General features: G+C 40.8%; 1 protein-coding gene across 2 annotated transcripts in view; it reads left to right on the top strand.

Moving 5' to 3' along the window:
* Window positions 1–19,148, top strand: part of elfn1b (extracellular leucine-rich repeat and fibronectin type III domain containing 1b) — a 201,049-nt gene that overhangs the window by 130,166 nt on the left and 51,735 nt on the right. Inside the window, exon 3 of one of the 2 annotated variants that reach the window (XM_034686909.1) lies at window positions 9,163–9,230. The exons of the other annotated variant lie outside the window; for it this stretch is intronic. The gene's annotated coding sequence lies outside the window, so the exon portion shown is untranslated. The remainder of the gene's footprint in view (window positions 1–9,162; window positions 9,231–19,148) is intronic. 2 annotated transcript variants of the gene reach the window in all.

The raw sequence follows: 19,148 nt of genomic DNA, 5'->3' as shown, positions 1-19,148 counted from the left end.
AAACAGATGTGCAACAAACTGCGACAGATGGGTTAGCAAGAGGATCAAAGTTCAAAGGGCAATGTTATGACGGAGTAATACTCTCTGCTTAGTAGTACTTTGTAAAGCAGCTGCAGCACAGAGTAAAGTAAAAAGAGCATGCAGTTTGGTTTTAGGGCGTTAAAGCCATCCTTAAAGGGAATGATTGGATGGTTTCTACCACAAAGCTCATTGGGAGTTGAGTTGACTTCTTCAAACGTTCTTGTATATAATCTTGGTTTCAAATATTCACTTTTTATTAGAAAAGATTTATGGTCTGATGATACACCTAGAACAATTTAATACCCATTCAGGCTTTAGAAAAACTCCCACTGCCAAAAAATTATGAAACTTTCCCTTACAAAACCCCGGGTGCCTAAAATAACTCCTCCCACCTTACCTACTTGTATTCCTCTGCTAACAAAACGCTGCCAGCCCTGGATTCTTGCTTCTGTTAGCAGCTCAAGTTCATTTACAGTGTGTGTTCGTGTCCCTGCCAGCTGTAAGTCAAGTTTGTTTGGCAACACACCGCGTCTAAGCCTCAGAGACAGAAGGAGAATTTTTGATGCCTCTCTCTGTCAGTGATAAAAACTAAATGACAACAAAATTTAAGGTCATTGTATCATGATTTTGTGAAGGAATTCAAAATGAATGTTGGTCAAACAGCTGTCAGTGTGTAAGCTTGTGCCAGTGGAGTGAAGAAGGGAAGGGTCATTCAGTCCAAGTTCAAGCTCCTGGTCAGCATGAAAATTTTACAAGCTTGCTGTGTATCCCCTGTAAGCAGTCCACTTGTTCCTCTCTTGGTCCAGGCTGTCTGCCTACTTGATTGTCCTCATCCCACTCCATGCCTCCTTCAGACTGTTTTTGCCGTTTATTGTCCCGCGTCCTCTCTTCGAAGGTGTTCTTCCCATCCTCCATTCTCCTCTTATAGCTCCCTTTGGACAGACTTAACTCCCCTCTCTGTCCCAAAGCCCTGAGAGCTCTCCTCTTCCTATTTAGAAGGGATTTCATGTCTTTGTCGTCCAGAGTTTGTCCTTTAGAAAACACTTTTCTGTTGAAATCTTAAGTGTCCACACAGAGGCTGAGGTAATCCGTAACGCTGTGGGAGAGTCCTTTGATGTCCCACAGAGCAGGTTGGACTCTGTGCATTCATTGATGGTCCTGTAGGCTGTCACACAGTCCAGAGACCAAACACTCACAGTCCTAACAAGGAGGAGTTTCTGCTCAACAGCAAAGTGGGACAGGGTGGACATCATTCCCACTTCACTTCAATTTGGCACACATGGAGCTTACACCGACCTGGATCAGCGTTCCACATATGCAAACAGCTTCTTTAACACATTTTACGAGGTGCTGTGGCATCTTTGCCAACTTTGAAAAGCTGTGAAAACATGACATTAGATTTAACTAAATCATCTCCTCTACCTGCCACTGCTAATCAGCTAATTGAGATTCTGTGTCACTGCTGACAACTGATATGCCGCCTTGATGCATTTTTTAATGGATTTTCCAGCACTTTCAATCCAGCAAATACGAGTGGAGCAATGCCAACAACCTTTGCTATGTGATGTCTTACACCAGCATCCATTGGTCCATGCTATGAGGTGGATTTTGGCCTTCACAGACGTGTACTCTTTTCCATGTGATCTACCATGCAATATAAAGTGGAGAACATTTGTAAGGGTGTTTTATTCTGATGTAGTCCAGTAGTTTCTTTTGAAGTATGTGCACTGACTCCATCGTTTGCCATACTCTCAGCACATACGGGAGAGAATCACAGCTTAAAAGACAGAGATCTGTTCTGAAGTTGATTCCTCAGATAAGTAAGAATGACGTGATAATCTTCAATACATGATTTTTAAGAAAAAAGCCTTTGGATTACCCATTTAAAGTCACATTAGTGCAACAGTGGTTCACAATCCACAAATAAGAGGTCTACTGTTTAATTCTAGCTCAAAAATCCTCATCAATGTTTAGTGTTTTTTACCATTTAAAATGGGTTTGGGGATGTTCTGAAGCAAATTATCTCCTAGTTGTTTAGATGGAAACTTGAATTCTAACTAGCCGACTTGTATAAATGTAAGAAAACACTCAAACAGTCAAAGGTTAGCACCAATTCATTTTACTTGGCTAAACATGGGATCACAGAGTCTGTGGGTAGCAAATTGTTTTACCAACTTGGTTTGTAGCTAACATTAGCAGAGCTAGCACCGGCAACCTTCAGTCCTCCTTGCAGGTTAATGTCCACATGTCTGTACTGGTGATGCATTGCCTATATCGAGTGGTTATATGCTAGTTTAATCTTGCACAACCTCCATTTTCTTGGTCAAAATACTGACAAACCACATCTCACTAACAGATGCCATCTGTCATCTGTGCTTGTTTACATCCATGTAGTAAAGCATTCTGGCAGTAGCCTTGCACCGGAGATTCAGCATCGGTAGGGCGCTGCACTACAGATTAGACACAATATATGACGGCATTTGAGGCCCACAGCAACATTAATAATTTGTTCAACCGAATAGTAATTCAGGGGCCTTCTAGCCAGGATAATGATGTTTAATCACCATCATCACTAAGACAACAAAACATGCACTCTGCTAATTGGTATTTCATCCATTACAGTCCTTTATGGTCCAGTTCATACTTTAAACATTTGTTATGAGTAAGATATGGACACAGATGCTGTGGTGGTGCCTATTGGTTTAATTTCCACGACTGAAATTTAGCATTTTGTCAGGCCAAGACCTGTTAGGGGCTATTAGTCACCATGTCAAAATACGGCACTCTTTAGATTGACGGGTCCCCAAAGTTAGAATATATCAATCAACGGCCAACAGTATACTTTAAACTTCATTCTACTTTAAAAGAGATGATATTTACCATACTTCACATCCTGCTGCACAAATAATACCTAAGAGTGGTGATTAAAATCATCAAATAGTTGGGAAAATAATCATTGAGGCCATAAGACAATTAGGCACAGAGTGTGCATGTACTATACAATCAGATGTAAGTGGATCTGCACCTTTTGGCTATTGCAAATAAGCAGGTTCAAAACACTTTTGTATTAGCCTTACACTTCAGACCCTGAAGAAGTATCTCCATTTCTCTTATACACTTCCTGCTTTAAGCTGCACATGTCCTTGATTTAGGTTGTTTATTGTGGCTACATTTACAGTCAGTCAGTGTGGTATATTTTATATTTAGTAAGGCATTTGAGACATAAAAGGGAAAGGAGACAGTGATGGAAAAAGAGAGAGGACTTTGGTTTAGTCCAAGCAAATGTTACAGTTCAGCACAAGGGAATAAAGAGACAGTAAATAGGCCAAACAGCCCCCCCCCCCCCCCCCCCCCCCCCCCCCACTCTGTTTAACCCTTATTTTTATGAACTCATACTGTTCGTCTTGTTATGATGACCGACTGCAGAAAATAATTGGAGCCAATTGTTTACTAAGACATCTCTCACTCTCACATATGAAGTAGCACAAACATATATCACATGCTAAATTACACAGACACCACACACTGTCTGCAGCTTCTTAGCAGTCAGGAGATGTGACATTCAGAGGAGTCAGACCAAGGCTGCCACGACCGGCCTCAGCGCGCCCTGAGCTCGCCCGCGGCCAAACTGATTTTTTTTTTTTTTTCACAGCAAATCAGATATCCCACATTGCAGACCTCCCACTGATGGAGACCAGCTGAGTGTGACTCACTCACACTGCTCCTGGGCTCCGTGGTCACTGTGTTTTTAGCCTTTACGGGCTCCAGTCTGAGAGGATAACAATAAACACCCAGCTCCTCTCTCTGCTGTCCTCTCCGGTCGCAGTCAAGGGGACTACAGAGGAGCAAACACTGCTGATGCACAAGGAATAGCTAAAGAGTGCTCTGCTGTGTGTGTGTGTGTGTATGCGTGTGTGTGTGTGTGTGTGTGTGTGTCTGTGTGTGTGTGTGTGTGTGACAGTTGAGTAGTAGTTTCTATGTTTAGCTAATTTGCCAGCAGTAATGCATCAGAGCCTCTGTTTCAAGTTTTTCTTTGATTTTCTGTAGGCTCTGCATCCTTCTCTCCCCTCGTGTTCTTTCCTTTAATGCTCGTCTGTTTTTCTCTTTTTTAAATTAAAGATAGCAGACCTCCTCTGTTTCCTTTCCAACTCATGCTGCGTCACCTGAATATTTCCATTTATGTTGTTTTCAGGGGGGCTTTAATGTCAAATCATTCTGATAATGGCGAGGTGGACTGAAGCCAAAACTGGTCCATGTTACTGTACAGTCTGTGTGTACAGTTGTGTGTTTGAGGAGTTCTTCTTCACCCCCCTGCAGTGATTAAAGAGCGTTTGGGATGTTTGAGGTGGAAATCTGATCTCTGCAGCAAAGCTTAGATCACTGGTGCTCGGGGATATTGACTGAACGTCTGTCTGTTTATTCTTTCTAACTGGCTCATACAATTGTAGAGGCACGAATGAACCTAATGACAGCTACATGTGTTGGCAGGATCCCTGAGCTGTCAGGAACAATCAACAGCTCAGTAAGGATAATGTATGGTGAGCGGATGGTTATGGAAATTAGAATCCTGTCAGGTTGAGCCGGACGATGTGAGGCAGAGGGGTCTTGACGCTTACCCGGCTACCAACTAAAGACGTGAACAAGGTGACTTAAATATTGATTTAAAGATGATTTATTGGTTCATCTATGATTTATTCATTACAGGACAGGATGTTGCTCCACTTTTCCCTGTCAGAGATGGTTGGAGTCCAGTAACTTGCCTGGTAACTGTAAATATTCCTGACTCTCAACACCAATGTTTCGGCCAGAATGTCAACAGGTTAAGAAGTTCCAGTCATGTTAAGGACAACATGAATATGGAAACAGTGGAGAGAAAATAGTTTGAATTTAGTTAATAAACACAGACTAGTTCTAAATGCATGAAAGCTAAATAAGCACTAACTTGATATTGTAAAGAGTATTTGTAAGTTGTCAGTAGATATCTCTCATTTTGATTTGTTACTGCAGAAATATAGGAAAGCCACATTTCCCAAATTCCACATTAAAGAGCTTGTGATGCAGAACAGCACCTTGACAGCAGACTGGCACTGCCAGACTTGTGCATGCATAATTTAGATAAGTTAATTTGCATTAAATTATCCTACAAAATGAAGATAATCAAATTATTTAGCTCAAATTATTATTTCATGATTCTTAAATCTAATCTGACATTTGGAACTGTGCTGCAAAGGAATCAAATAACATTTATTATCATAAGGATTAACTGTAATAGACTAACAGGGTGGACGAAATATCAACACTGATAACATAATTCAATTTAACACTCCTGCAGCAAAATGATCTCTCAATATCATCTTCCCCTCAACAGAGATTTTCCAATCAGAGCTTCGCAATTGTGCCAGCAGTCTCGTTAAGTTTGAGGTATTTCAAATGTCCCATCTATTTAACATTGTATTATAAAATATGACATTAAGACTGTTAGTTAGTCACCTCAGCTTATTCCACTTACTGAACATGACCTCTTGAGAGTCCGCCACCCTAACCAACTAAACTAATACACAAGATAGCAACAGCAAAAACCACAGAGTGCGTTTATTCTCTATATTTTTTTTGCAGTACTCCAGTTTTATTTACTTTCTGAAGGATTATGGGTTGGTAACTGATCTAAAGGAAGCACCGAGGAGCGTTAAAGACTGCACCTCTACCTCCTGGTCTTATCTCTGAGTCGTCACGTTTCAGGACTAACTCAGCCATATTTCAAGATAAAAGAGCCGCTCCATCAGAGTGGGATGTTTCTGTCTCTCCTAATCAGACCAGGCCTTACCTCAGGATGTCTGCCTGTTATCTCTAAAATTGTGGGTCCAAAAACCAGTGGATGATGTCACTCTGGCTGTGTTCACTTCTTATACACAGTTCGTAGTTTACCATAAGGCCCACATCATCGTTTGGTAAGAGGTTAAGTTTCTTAATGTTTATTCAGAACTGGAATTCATGCATATAACGGTTTTATGGGCTTTGCCTTGTTGTTGTTTGTTTGTTTGTTTTAGAGGTATATTTTTGTTTCTTTTGATATTACCTTTTTGTCTTATTGCCATTATTTAACAGGAAAGATAGACACAGACAGGAAATGTGGGGAGAGAGAGGGAGGGGATGACACGCACCGAATTATGTCAGGACCGGGATCCTGTAGTCTCTGTGCATGGCGCACCTGCTCTACCAACTGAGCCCTAGGGGAACATTTTTTTTACAGCAAAGCGTATTGCATACTGTGTTAAATTAAGAGCATGAAAGCATGACCAGGTCCATTTCACATTTTATATCCAAATCAGTCATGGGTATTGTTAGGGACTGGGTGGCTTTTTTTATTTGTATGATAATACTCATGCTATACCTTGCTTTGCACTCCCAAGCAGCAAATGTAAATTTCAAAAAAAATTGTCATGTGACCGTTCGAGGCTGGGGAACCGGCTGAAGTTAGACCCCCTGTTAAAATGCCAACTTTACAGCAGAACTGAACATGTTGACAGACAGGCACAAAGATAAAGAGTCTTGGTCTTGGTTTGATGAAATGAATGCTGTCATTACAGCTCGTAGAAGTAACTTCTAATCTGTGTTGGTTTTAGTGCCTCCTGTTGACAAAGCAGCACTTCTTATCTCTGCATATTTTGTCCTGTATGTATGCAACTTGTGTTATTTCACAAAAGATCTCATTCTACCCCCCTAAAAGAGTCAAACATGTCATCCATCAAGGATCTTTGCTATGGAAGAGGCTGATGGCATTTTTAGGGATCAGAAATGACTTTATAGAAATTATCACTCTTTGTAATGATGGTCTCCCTTGCTTTTGTAGCTAAAATAGAAGCATCAATATTGATTTCAGTATGTGTCATAACCAGCTAAAAACTCACAGGAGCTTTAAAGGTACAGTGTGTAGAAATGGGAATATTTAGTGATATGTAGCAGTCAGATTCAAGCTTGACAGACCCCTTTGACCCCTTTCATTTATTGTTTCTCTTCAAAAATAAAAAAAACAATAGTTATGTATATTCAGGTGCTTAAACAGTCATTTAACCTTATGAAAAAACTATGTATTACATTTGTACTAAATCTGTTCTGCGAACTGCAGCTAATTAGCGCACACTGCACCTTTAAGCATGATTAGGAATAATAAGGGGCGTGGCTACATGGATTGACAGGTGGGTGCTTACCAGATGTTTGCCAGACGGCTAGGCTATGGATTTGACTCCATCTTTTCAGATTAGCATGAAGTTAGTTGGTGTCAGCATTTCCAATATAGCGAGTGGCATCTTTAAAGCTGCTGTTGGTAGTCACAGAGTAAACATCTGTTCAGAGAGAGGGACTTAGAATGTCAACACTATCCCTCCCAACCAGATTTCCTCTTAGCCCCCCAACACAGATCGGTGTGTGGAGTCATGATAGTGCCGGACTCACAACCAATCGGAGGACGTAGTAGGGGCCGACCCTTAACCAATCAGGACAGAGGATTGGAGATTAGCTATGATTGGTCCGTCATAATGGGAACAAGGGGAATCATAACATTGATTGATACAAAGGCATTGGAAAACGCAGAGATTTTGCCATAGTCTCAAGGTACTAAACTAACTGATGAGTACCGATGGGCATTTTGACCTTTTCTCTAAACCCAGAAGAAAAAAAACAAAGTTTTTTACACCATTCCTCCAAACAGCAGCTTTAAGCTTCAAATGTGCGACTTCACTTAGTCTTCATCCATATTTTACATAGTTTGTGTCTTGAAAACATTGACAATGATGCTTAACATATCATCTATGAATTCACAAGCAATGGAAATGTAAACCTTTTCACAGTTTTAGCATCATATTCTATATATACACCTTTCATGTGCATCCTACCTTTTTTTCTTTTTACACTCTTTTAGTGTTTAAACTGATGAGATTAAATCTTCATGATTAGAAATGCAAATTGAGATTATTTGTTCTGGTCTAAGGTTGATTTAATCAGCTACTGACTGTTATTTTTCCACTTATAAAACCCACAGATGTCAGCCAGGAGCCAAAATGTGTTTACTTGTGAAATTAAATACCCATTGTTTCAGAAATCAGTGAATATTTTGACAGGTTTTTTTTTCTGCCACAGTTATCTGCAGCTGAAGCCAAATAGGAAGAATGACAGGTGTAGACGAGCTTAGAAAACAGTTATCTTTGTGAAGCTTGTCGTGAGGCTGTGCATGAAGCGTTGAATTAAATTTGAAGTAATTTTTGTAGTGTGTAGTTTTTGCTAAGTCTTTATATTGTTGTTTTTCTCTCTCTTACTGAACATCATCACATTGTGTTGTCATTTTTTTTCAAGGAAATATCTTTAAAGTTGCAGGTAGCTTTCTTTGCTGGGCGTCTGCAGGCTGACTCGTATTGTTCCACCCACTGTCTGATTTATTGAAGCTTTATTTATATCCCTTTATAGACTAAACACACTCTCACACACTCCCACACACACACAGAGGTCTACTTGACAGTGGAGGAGGAAGAGTCATGTGACAGAGAGGACACAGAAGGTTGTAAACTCTCTCAGTGTGAGATTGTGTTTTCCCTGCGAGGCGGAGGCCCAGATTAGCCTTGGAAATCGGAGCCCTTTCTCTCCATCTTCCCTCTCTCTCTGTCCATCATTGACTCGCCAACTGTCAGATGTTGCTGTCATCCTCAGCCGTCCCTTCATCTGTCTCTCTAATGGGAATCCCCCTCTGTTTTCTCCCTCCACACAGCCCTTATTTCTACAACCCCTTTGGGTTTTTTTTATCCTCCTCTGTGCCCCATTTCTCAGTCGATCTCTCCTCCCCCTCTGACACACATAGAGCTCTGAGGTGTCCTATTAATTGTGTTATATAAGGACACTTTTTGATTATTATTTAACAAGTTTAAGGGTGGAAAAAGCTGAGTCCAAACTTAAATTCCACCCCTGGGTTTTTCTCGCTCTAATGCGGCTAATCTGTCCCTGTTTGGGCTTTTTAATGTGGCAGACTGTCAGTCTGTGCAGCAGCCAAAAGACTTTCAGAAATGTCTCACCTTTGTCATTCTAACCTCCCTCTGTCTGCACCCGCCCCTTCCTTATTCTTAATCCCTCTTTTTTCTCTTTCTTTTTTGATAGTGATGTGAAAAGTGCGCCCAGACTGAAGGCTCAGCTGGTTTTCGAATAGAGGTCCTCCATCTGCAGAGGTAAAAAGTTTTCCCTCTTTGCTGATTTCCATTCCGCTCTCTGTCTCTGAACCCTGGCTGGGAGATGACAAGACAGCTGGCAAAATACAAAACACTGCTTTAACAGTCCAGACAGAAAATGGCATGCAGTAGATAATAGGAACAAACTTTACACCTACAGTATGCTCACAAGGCTTGCATACTGATAAGGAAAAATGCACACCACACACACTGCAGAACAGGATATTTATCATGTGATGTACGCTTTGTTTCCTTCGGGGAAATGCTCCAATGCAAGAGTGTATTACATTTTGTGTGTGTGTGTGTGTGTGTGTGTGTGTGTGTGTGTGTGTGTGTGTGTGTGTGTGTGTGTGTGTGTGTGTGTGTGTGTGTGTGTGTGTGTGTGTGTGTGTGTGTGTGCAAGTGCAAGAGAGGGAGAAGGTGCAAAGAGTCCTATTTTCTTTTCCCCTTATGAAAAATTGTGAGTTGTCAAAGGTTTACAGGCACCCAAGGACAGCACGGCTTGTCGCAGAAAAAAAGAGCACCCACTGTACACAGAGCTTAAATGTGTGTTTGTATAGAGTGATAATGCTGCAATTCATCATGTACTTTTAATAGAACATCACGGGGTGATGGCAGTTTGTGTCCTTTGAAGCATCTTGTGTATCAAGGTCTGTTTTACCTCAATTATTTTTCAAATAAGCATCAGGTTAGTGAGGCAGACGGACCTGCAGTTCATCACATGGTCATGTCCTTAATGGAGGAGCATGCAGAGTGTATGAAGCTGTGTTTCAGTGTTAAGTTTACTTCAAATGACACAATTAATTGTCTCAAGTTAACACTGTCTGTATTTCGGTGAAAATTAGGCGATTTATCAAAGTAGAGCAAGTCAGGTTTTATTATTCCAAAGATGAACAATTGTCATATGTCGTTCTGATGTATAATGTATGTCCTGCCTCAAATTCAACTCTTTTTCTAATACGAATTTAACACTCTGTCTACCTGTCCATAAAGTGACTGGGCCGGGGAATCACAGCTGAGGGAGGGGCTTATTGCTTCGAGTGGCAGCAAAGGGGAAGACACTTTTCTTGCCACAATTTTTTCATATCATACCTTGGGTCCAGTCAGGAATTATTATTAGCAAGCAGTAAGTTAGATTTGGCAGTATTGCTCTGTTCAGCTAAGACTATTAGCAAAAGTGAAGCCTTATCTTCCCAGAAATGATTTCGAGAGAGTTACTCTCACCTTTGTTACTTCACGCTTAGATTATTGTAACTCTTTGTTTGATGGTCTCGACCAGTCAGCATTGCGCCGTCTACAGGTAGTCCAAAATGCAGCCGCCCGCCTGCTGACTAGAAAGAAACGGTGGGATCACATCAGTCCTGTCCTTGCATCTTTGCACTGGTTGCCTGTGGACTTTAGGATCAAGTTCAAGGTTTTATTAATTGTTTTTAAGTGTTTAAATGGTCTGGCACTGTCTTATTTATCAGATCTTATGCAGTCTCACAGTACTTCCAGAGCACTTAGGTCATCAAACCAGCTGCTCCTGGCAGTACCTTGGTCCAGACTCTCTACTCATGGGGACAGAGCCTTCCCAGTGGCGGCCCCAAAGCTGTGGAACAGCCTACCTTTCCAGGTTAGAGCTGCACAGTCTGTTGAGCACTTTAAAACACTGCTGAAAACCTATCTTTTCTCCTTGGCGTTCAGTCCCAGTTAAACAAGAATCCTTAGCTTCTTACTTTTTTACTCTTTTTATTTCCTAAATTGAGCTCTTACTATTCTTGTTTTTATTTATTGTTATATTTGCGTATGATTAGATTGTATTTTAATAACTGTACAGCACTTTGGTCAACTGAGGTTGTTTTAAATGTGCTTTATAAATAAAGCTTGACTTGACATGACTTGACTTCTGAGAGCTCCCTGCCCTTCCACTGAACAAACCACAGCCTGAGGCGGGGAGAGCACACCTCCTTTTCCTTTCATATGCATACATGAAAAGTCACGGCAGGGGGAGCAGCAGCAAAGACCACTTGGGTACAGAACAGAGCAGGTGATACATATGACACTGGTAAAAACACACACAGCATTAAAAGGAAGCAGTTTTTAAAAAAAGCCCAGTTTGATATTTGCCTATTAGATGTGTTGACAGTAACCGGATAGGCTGTCAGCAGAGATGGGCTGATACTAAGATCAGCTGATGTACTGTGGACAGATTGACTTCGACCTAATGCTATGCTAATTTTTCTATCCCATTCATTTGTATGGACTATAATTAATTTAGTGGAATACATAAACAATGTAATTAAAAGTTTTTAACTGTCAGCCCGGAAATCAGCCAGCCTCCGTTTTTCTGTCAGCGCCGTGCACAAATAAAGATTCTTCGCAGAAAATTAACAGCAGGAGATTTTTCAGATAATATCAGTCTGGCTTGTCGTGATCAATAATCTCTTCAGCTGCACCTCTGACTCTAAATTGCAGTCACGGCTGCTCTGCGGGAAGTCATCAGTCAGGCCCGGAATTATCACAGAGACCATCGACTGCGTTCGCGTGCAGCTGGAACATCATAGACTCCATCACTGAGGGGAGGGCGGAGATAAAGACGGAGAGAACATCATCATTATCATCATCCTCCTCGGTTTCATTGCTTATATTGTCATCATGACCTTCATCATTCATCTGTTTCAACAAAATCATCATTATTCCTGCTTCTGTGAGCAGCATTGTTGCCGCCTTCTGTCCCTCTGTTTCTCTCGTCTTCTCTGCCAAACGGCGTCTCTGATCATCTCGTCACATGTGGCCCTCCTGCCCTCGTCTGTCAGCATTTACACACCAATCACTGTTTAACCAGGATTCAAGGATTTTCTATTTCCATCCTTAATGCATGTGAATGACCTGTGTGTGTTCGTGTCTATCTGTGTGCATGTGCAAGTGTTTGTGAGAGCGGATGTGTATCTGTAAGGGTGTGCGTAATGAGGTGATTTTTATTCGTCCTCCCTGTCCTCCTGTCCTGTCAAGACCACAGATTCAATTTGTGTTTAGATAGAAAGAAAAAGATAGAGTGTGTGTGAGAGAGAGAGTGTGTAAGATAGTGTGTGTGTGTGTGTGTGTGTGCGAGAGAGAGAGAGAGAGAGAGAGAAATTCATGCCAGAGGATTCTCATCTTTAAGCCCAGAATCAGATGGATGCAGAGATGAATGTTATTTTTGCAAGGCTGTGTTTACCTCCATTTGTGTGCATGTGTTTGTGTGTGTGTTGGTATGTGTGTAGGAAAGATGGAGAGCTCAAATTCAACATCATGGCACATCTGTGTGTGAGAAAAGCAAAGATAGAGGGAGGAAAAACGAGGGCAGGAGACAGGAAGAATGGTGGTTGGGTGTGAACAGAGGAAGGTGTGGAAAGAGGAGTGATTCTTTTGGGAGAAAGTGGAATTTGAGATTACATGAGGGCAGATAAATCTGACAGGAGAGACAAGTGCTGCTCTGTGCGTCCTGCAGAGCCCAGCGGGGGGATGAATAAATGATACACACGCACAAAAACAATGCATATACCACTTCTGACTCAGAAATTGGTATTCATTAAAAAAAGAGCCTGGTAGATGTATACATACGCAGACGACACACTCGTTTCTGCTGAAACTGTTGTGATCAGTACAGCGGCTGCAGTTTGCTCTGCACTCGTAATGTAATGCATTACACAGAGAGAGGTGTTTGTGTTCCTCAGCCTACCTTCATTCAGATACACTGAACAAAATATAAACGCAGCACTTTTGTTAGAGAAACCCATTTTTCATGAGTTGAAATAAAAGATACAGGACTTTTTTCCAAGCTCACAAAAAGCTTATTCACCCATTTTTTCCCCACAAAATCTGTGAAGGTGACAACTGTTGCATTAGCTCCCCGGCTGCTGGTCCAAGCCAATTTTGCAGGTGAAGCTGTGACTGTGAATGTCCCAGGCTGGCGTTGTCACAATTGGTGTGTGGTTGTGGAGCCGGTCGGATGAACTGCCAATGTCTGGAGACAGCTGACTGAAAAGAACGTTTAATTGATTGGCAGCATCTCTGGTGGACGTTCCAGCAGACAGCAGGGTAGTGCACTCTTTCCCAAATCTTGTGACATCTGTGCTATTATGTGTTAAAGCTGCATATTCTCTAGAAGCTTTTTATTGTGACCAGCCCAAGGTGCACCTGTGTTAAAAACATTAATCAGCACATGTGCCACGCCCGTCAGGAGGATGGATTATCTCTGCAATAAAGTGCCTACAAGTACAGATTTTAAGAATTTTGGGAACAACGATTTGGCAAAATGAGCCTTTTGTGTGCCAAGTAAGAGAGCCTTGGGTCTTGAATTTCATCTGAATGAAAAATGGCAGCAAAAGAAAAAGTGTTGGATTTATAATTTTGTTCAGTGTCATTTCGAGGAGAGGGAAGTAGAGCAGAGAAACAAGCTACAGCTGCAGCCTTTAACTTATCATTTAACAGCATTCATGACCTAGGTCACATAGAGGCATCTCTTTTAATGGAGTCTGTATCATAACCAGATAAAAAACTATTATATGAGCTCTAAGATTATGTACCAGAGTTGCATAACGTGTGTGAAGTATTGGTCAATACAGGACCAAAACTCAGCTGTTTTGGATCTTGGGTTTCTTTGACCCATATGTTGCCCAACATCCATTACTTTATTGCTCTGTTGGGGAATCGCCGGACTCCCACCTTTTCACCCGCCACACTTTCAGGACCATGAGAAGCTTCTGCTTTACTGTGAATGTAAATATGGGTCTCACTCAGTTGCTGCAAAGACCTCCCATATGACAGTTGTTTCAATTTTGATATTTAGATGCAGGCTGTCTTCCAAATGACTTTGTTCTGTTGGAGAATAATCCACAAAATGAAGGGTGTGGTACTTGACTTCTCGAAAACTTTACCCAAGACTTGGCAGCAATAAATAAAGGCACAATATACTCCAGGGCTATTCAATTACTCTTTCAACAGGGCCAGATTTGAGGATCAGGACACTTAAGCAAGCAGGGATTTTTCAGCAGCATTCAAAACCATTTATTCAGCATTTGCTAAAGGCAAACTTTAAATAAATGCAAACGTATTAAGTAAAATATAAACTTTTTGTATTATTTCACATTTGAATTAAAAAATATGCACAGTTGTGCCATATCAACTTTGTCTTGGATTCATAGTCTGCCTTTTTCAGTTCATCTAACAGCGACTCAAAAACATTTGTAGCCAGAATTCCAACCCTGTCAGTGGTTGAAGTGTCAGCACGTATCTTCACACTACTTTGGAGTCTGTGAATAGACCCTTCATCTTTCCTAGTTCCCCGACACACTCTGGGAATCTGCTTTGGCTCTCTTTTAGGCTTTGCAGGACCGCACCAGGGATGGGGATCTGGGTTTGTGAGCTGCAGACAAACTCTTTATTTTGGCTTTCTCCCCCTGGGATCCCTTGGGAATGCTGGGCCAAGAAAGTTAGGAGTTTTTCAGTGATGACTCAGAACATAGCATTCTTTAATAGCTGCAATGCACTTGTTGCAAATGGTGCAAGTTTGCAATTAACACATAAATACTATGCAGTCAAGAAAGGGTTAAACTGCCAATTGTCGCTGTCCATTTTACTTTTGTGTGGACAAGAACATTTTTGGAGGCTAGGTGACTTGGCATGTTAACGTTTTGAATAGGACTACTTCTGTAAACCTCTATTCCTATCACTACTGTGCATGTTCAACTCTTAACAAAGAGAGGGGTGTGGTAAGGCTCAATCACAAGCTATTTTTGTGCACACTGTTTGTGCTGTTTAATTATTCTTCATATATTGGATTCATGTATGCAGGTCAGGTTTTATGCCACTTGGGCTTTGCCTGCGGGCTGGATTCGGCCCGGGGTACGTTAATTGAATAGCCTAGATATACTCTTTGAAACTTTGACCTATTAATTAAAAAACACACTTGAGCAATAAGAGTAAGCACCAACAACAGAGCTCTCATTGTAAGAACTTATTCCCACATATTTATTTATGCCTCTGCATTTAGAGTATTGGGTATAAATCATGTAAACCTTATTGCTTCATGAGTAGATGTTTAATATTCAGTCTCATGTCATTTCATAATCACCAATACAAGCTCTGATTCAAAGCAAAATACAGAAACCAATTCTTGGACTGTCTCATCAAAGTGTTTCTATTCAGAGCAAACATGCACAAAAACTCCACAGTGTCCCTTTAATCTCCTCATTGAGTCATGAGTTTCACACTGTTTAATTCTACAAGCTCGATTTTTATTCCAGCAGGAGCTTTCCACGCCGTCAGTCCAAACATGCAGTAAAACACATCAGATCATAAATTAGAGCCTCTCCTGAGCCATCAATCAGCCGCCTGTTAGGACTGGCTGCATGTAATGGTGCGTAATGATACAATGGCTGCTGCGGGGCTGTTAGTGTGTGCTGACTATGCAAGAGTGAGGACGGAGGGATTCGTGTTCTGACATATGATGATGATTTACGTTAACACTCAGAGGAGGCTTAATGGAGGCGTGTCAGTCTGCATCTATGGAAATTGAACTCTGCAGAGGCCACTTCTTAATATTTCAAAGTTATATTTTTTGGAGCTTTTTCGCCTTTATTGGATAGGATAGCTGAAGAGAGACAGGAAATGTGGGGAGTAGAGAGCCGGGGAAGGCATGCAGTAAATGGTCGACCGGACAGGAGTTGAACCGGCGACCTCAGCAACAAGGACTATAGCCTCTATATGTGGGACGCTTAGACGGCTAAGCCACCAGCGCCCCTACTTCTTAATGTTTTGCCTCTGATAAATAAACAAAGATGCATTCAGGCTATCAACAGTGTGTGTCTCTATTAACCTTTTTTCAAAGTTATGTTTATGGGCATTTTTGCCTTTAATGACAGGACAACTGAAGAGAGACAGGAAATGTGGGGAGTAGAGAGTGGGGAAAGACATGCAGCGAATGGTAGAACGGCCGGGAGTTGAGCCGGTGACCTCTGCGACGAGGACTGTATCCTCTAAACGTGGGGAGCTTAGACCACTAGGCCACCAGTGCCCCATCTTTTAACCTTATTTGAATCTTTATTTGGTATCTTTTTTAGAGGGCTCAGACCTTTAATCAGCTGCTGACAGTTTTTTGTTGTAATTTTCATCTTGATCTTGACCGTAAACATATTTTGAATGTGCTCATCACAAAATGGCATCATTTAGTCAAATCTATGCTGAATACTGGCAGAAAATGCAACACATGTTGGTGTTTATAACCTGTTTTCAAGGTGAGAATCAATCTAAAACTGCTCCACTTTTTCATAAAGTATATTTCAATAGTTCAAGGGGCTAAGAGCTGATTAAAACAGCCTTTTCTGGATGTAAAATCTCAGTCAAATGCTGCATATTCTTAGTTTTCTCCAGATACAACTTTTCTCTGTCAAACACCTCTGTCTCTCGCACCTGACCCCTTGACTTCTGCCCTTTATCTTATTACTCCGACAGATTGCCCGGAGATAAAGAGCGAGTATTTTCCGTTGATTTGATAAAGTCGGGAGAAGAAGTGATGTCGGAGCTGATGTGATATCATTAAAGTCGTCCGATAACTCTCAGGTTGGATGTAGGCTCCAATAATCGTCCAAATTAAAGGAGTCGGAGCCGCTCACAGGGCAGATCCATCTTGGTTTTATTGATAAGACGCAGCAGCAGAATCATTTCAGCGCTTGCCCATCATCAGATCCTCTCTCTAATTATCCATACATCTACCAGAGTGAGCAGGTGCCATTTGTAGATGCTCATATATCATTGTCAAATGAATTACTATGGCCTGGCATAATTACAAAGGAGATAATTACAAAGAGAGTTAACAGCCTTTAATTTCCTTGTTTGTGCGTTTTCTGTTCAAATGAAGACCACATCTCTCATAAATAGTGTCAAAGAGGTGTCCATATCCATCTTCTTGTCGCTCTCCTGCATATATCTGCATATATTTATTGTCTGTATGGATTACCCACTTCAGATAATGTGTTTCAATTTATCGTCCTACAACCTTTTCATTCCCACTAAATTCAACAGCAGCAGTAAATCTGTTCATCTGCACTGCACAAATCTCACTGCTATCAGCACTGCAAAAACTCTAATATGACTGAGTGTACTCTGAAATATTCTGTTACACAGCAAAAACTCAAAACTAAGTATCTTATTTCTAGTATAAAATGTCTTTTTAGACTTAATAAGTCAAAATCTCCAAACGAGTCTTGAAAATGTCTTATTTTAAGATACTTAAAGCCATAAATAAGACCTGAATTGCTTGTAATGAGCAAAAACATCTGCCAATGGAATCAGAAATATGTACCATTAGAGTTTCTTGAAATAAGAATAATGTTTTCATTCAAGAAACTTCACAAGTACACTTGTCTTATTATATTGGTAGAATTCTTTTTACCAATTAGATGCAATTCAGGCCTTAATTATGGCTTGTATAATCTTCAAATAAGACATTTCTCTTGACTTCTCAGATGAATGTGACTTATTTTAAGTCTAAGAAGATATTCTTTACCTGAAATGAGACAAAAACACTTGCTTAGTTTTGAGTTCTTGCAGTATACACTTAATAATACCCCCAATGACCAGACAAATCCAGAAATAAATCTTATTTTAAGATATCAGTGGCCAAAGATAAGGACTTCATTGACTGTAATGAGTAAAAATGGCTAACGCAGCAAGTTAGACTTTATTGATTTCATGCAGTAAGTATTCCATCTCATTTTCTCATTATGCTCTCTGTGTGGGCAGCTGTTTTTACTCATTATTATCATTTAAGTCTTCATTTTTGGCTTGAAATATCTTAAACAAGAAGCTGTAACTGAACTTCTCAGGTCAATGAGGCCTGCGTTTGATGTTATTAGATATTTTGAGTAGTTATGATACAAAAACATTCAGTAAGATTTGAGATTTTAGTGTGATCCATGCAGACTGTTGATTTTTGCTTGCTTCACAGTACCAACAACAATCAATGTTGTAAAAAGTTTTCATTACTTTAAAGAGTTCAGTGCAGTTAGTTATATTTAAGTACAAAATGAACTGTTGTAACTTTCTTAGTTGCTTTGGCACGTTGTGAAACATCTTTAGACTTCTCACTGAGGACATTTTACTCAGCTCATAAATGCAGCAAAAGACCAAAGTTAACCTGCACCAAACTTAAACTTGATAAAACCTTCAACTCTGGTGTCACACCACAGTTTTTATCCCGATGTAAAATTAATTCACATCAAAAAATCATGTTTCTTAGACATTGTTAGACTAAAGTTCTCTCGATTCAAAAGAGGATTGTGCAGCTTTTGCACCTGCTAAACCTGTGTACTCACAAACCGGAGATGACAGCCCTTTGAATTCAGAGCGACATTTTTGATGGGTCGTGTGGTATTTGCTCTGCAGTATTTATAAATGTTATCACTTCTCCATGATCAAGATAATTCCACTTCTGAACTGCACACAACAGAGTGCTTTCTGTTTTTGATCTGCTTTTTGTTAGCTCGCTCCGGGGAGTACGTTTGTGTCAAATCTGTCATGAACTGACTCCACATGAAATGGTAAGAAGTGTCTCTACATATACCTGGATAGAACTTAGCGCTGTCAGTATCAGAGCACACAGCACAGCTCTGCACAGCTCTGCACAGCAGAGAGAGAGAGAAGTGCTGACAGTTCATCTCAATCACAATCAGACGTTTAAACAGAGCGAACTGCACAGAGCTGCAGAGCTTTGTGGGCGCCTTCGTGCTCGATTATCATTAGAGCAATTTGCTGTGTGAATTAGACCTTGAGACGGAGCAGAGAGTCAGGGCAAATGATGAGTAATTCTTGGTACTCGCTACCGCAATCTATACGTAGTTAATTCCCCTATCAGTGTCTTCTTCCACTTTCCAAACAGGTTTGTGCAACATTTTC

The sequence above is a fragment of the Notolabrus celidotus genome, chromosome 7, assembly GCF_009762535.1.
Source record: "Notolabrus celidotus isolate fNotCel1 chromosome 7, fNotCel1.pri, whole genome shotgun sequence".
Taxonomy (NCBI): domain Eukaryota; kingdom Metazoa; phylum Chordata; class Actinopteri; order Labriformes; family Labridae; genus Notolabrus; species Notolabrus celidotus.
The sequence above is the reverse complement of the archived record's forward strand: the minus strand, read 5'-3'. Positions and strand labels throughout refer to the sequence as shown.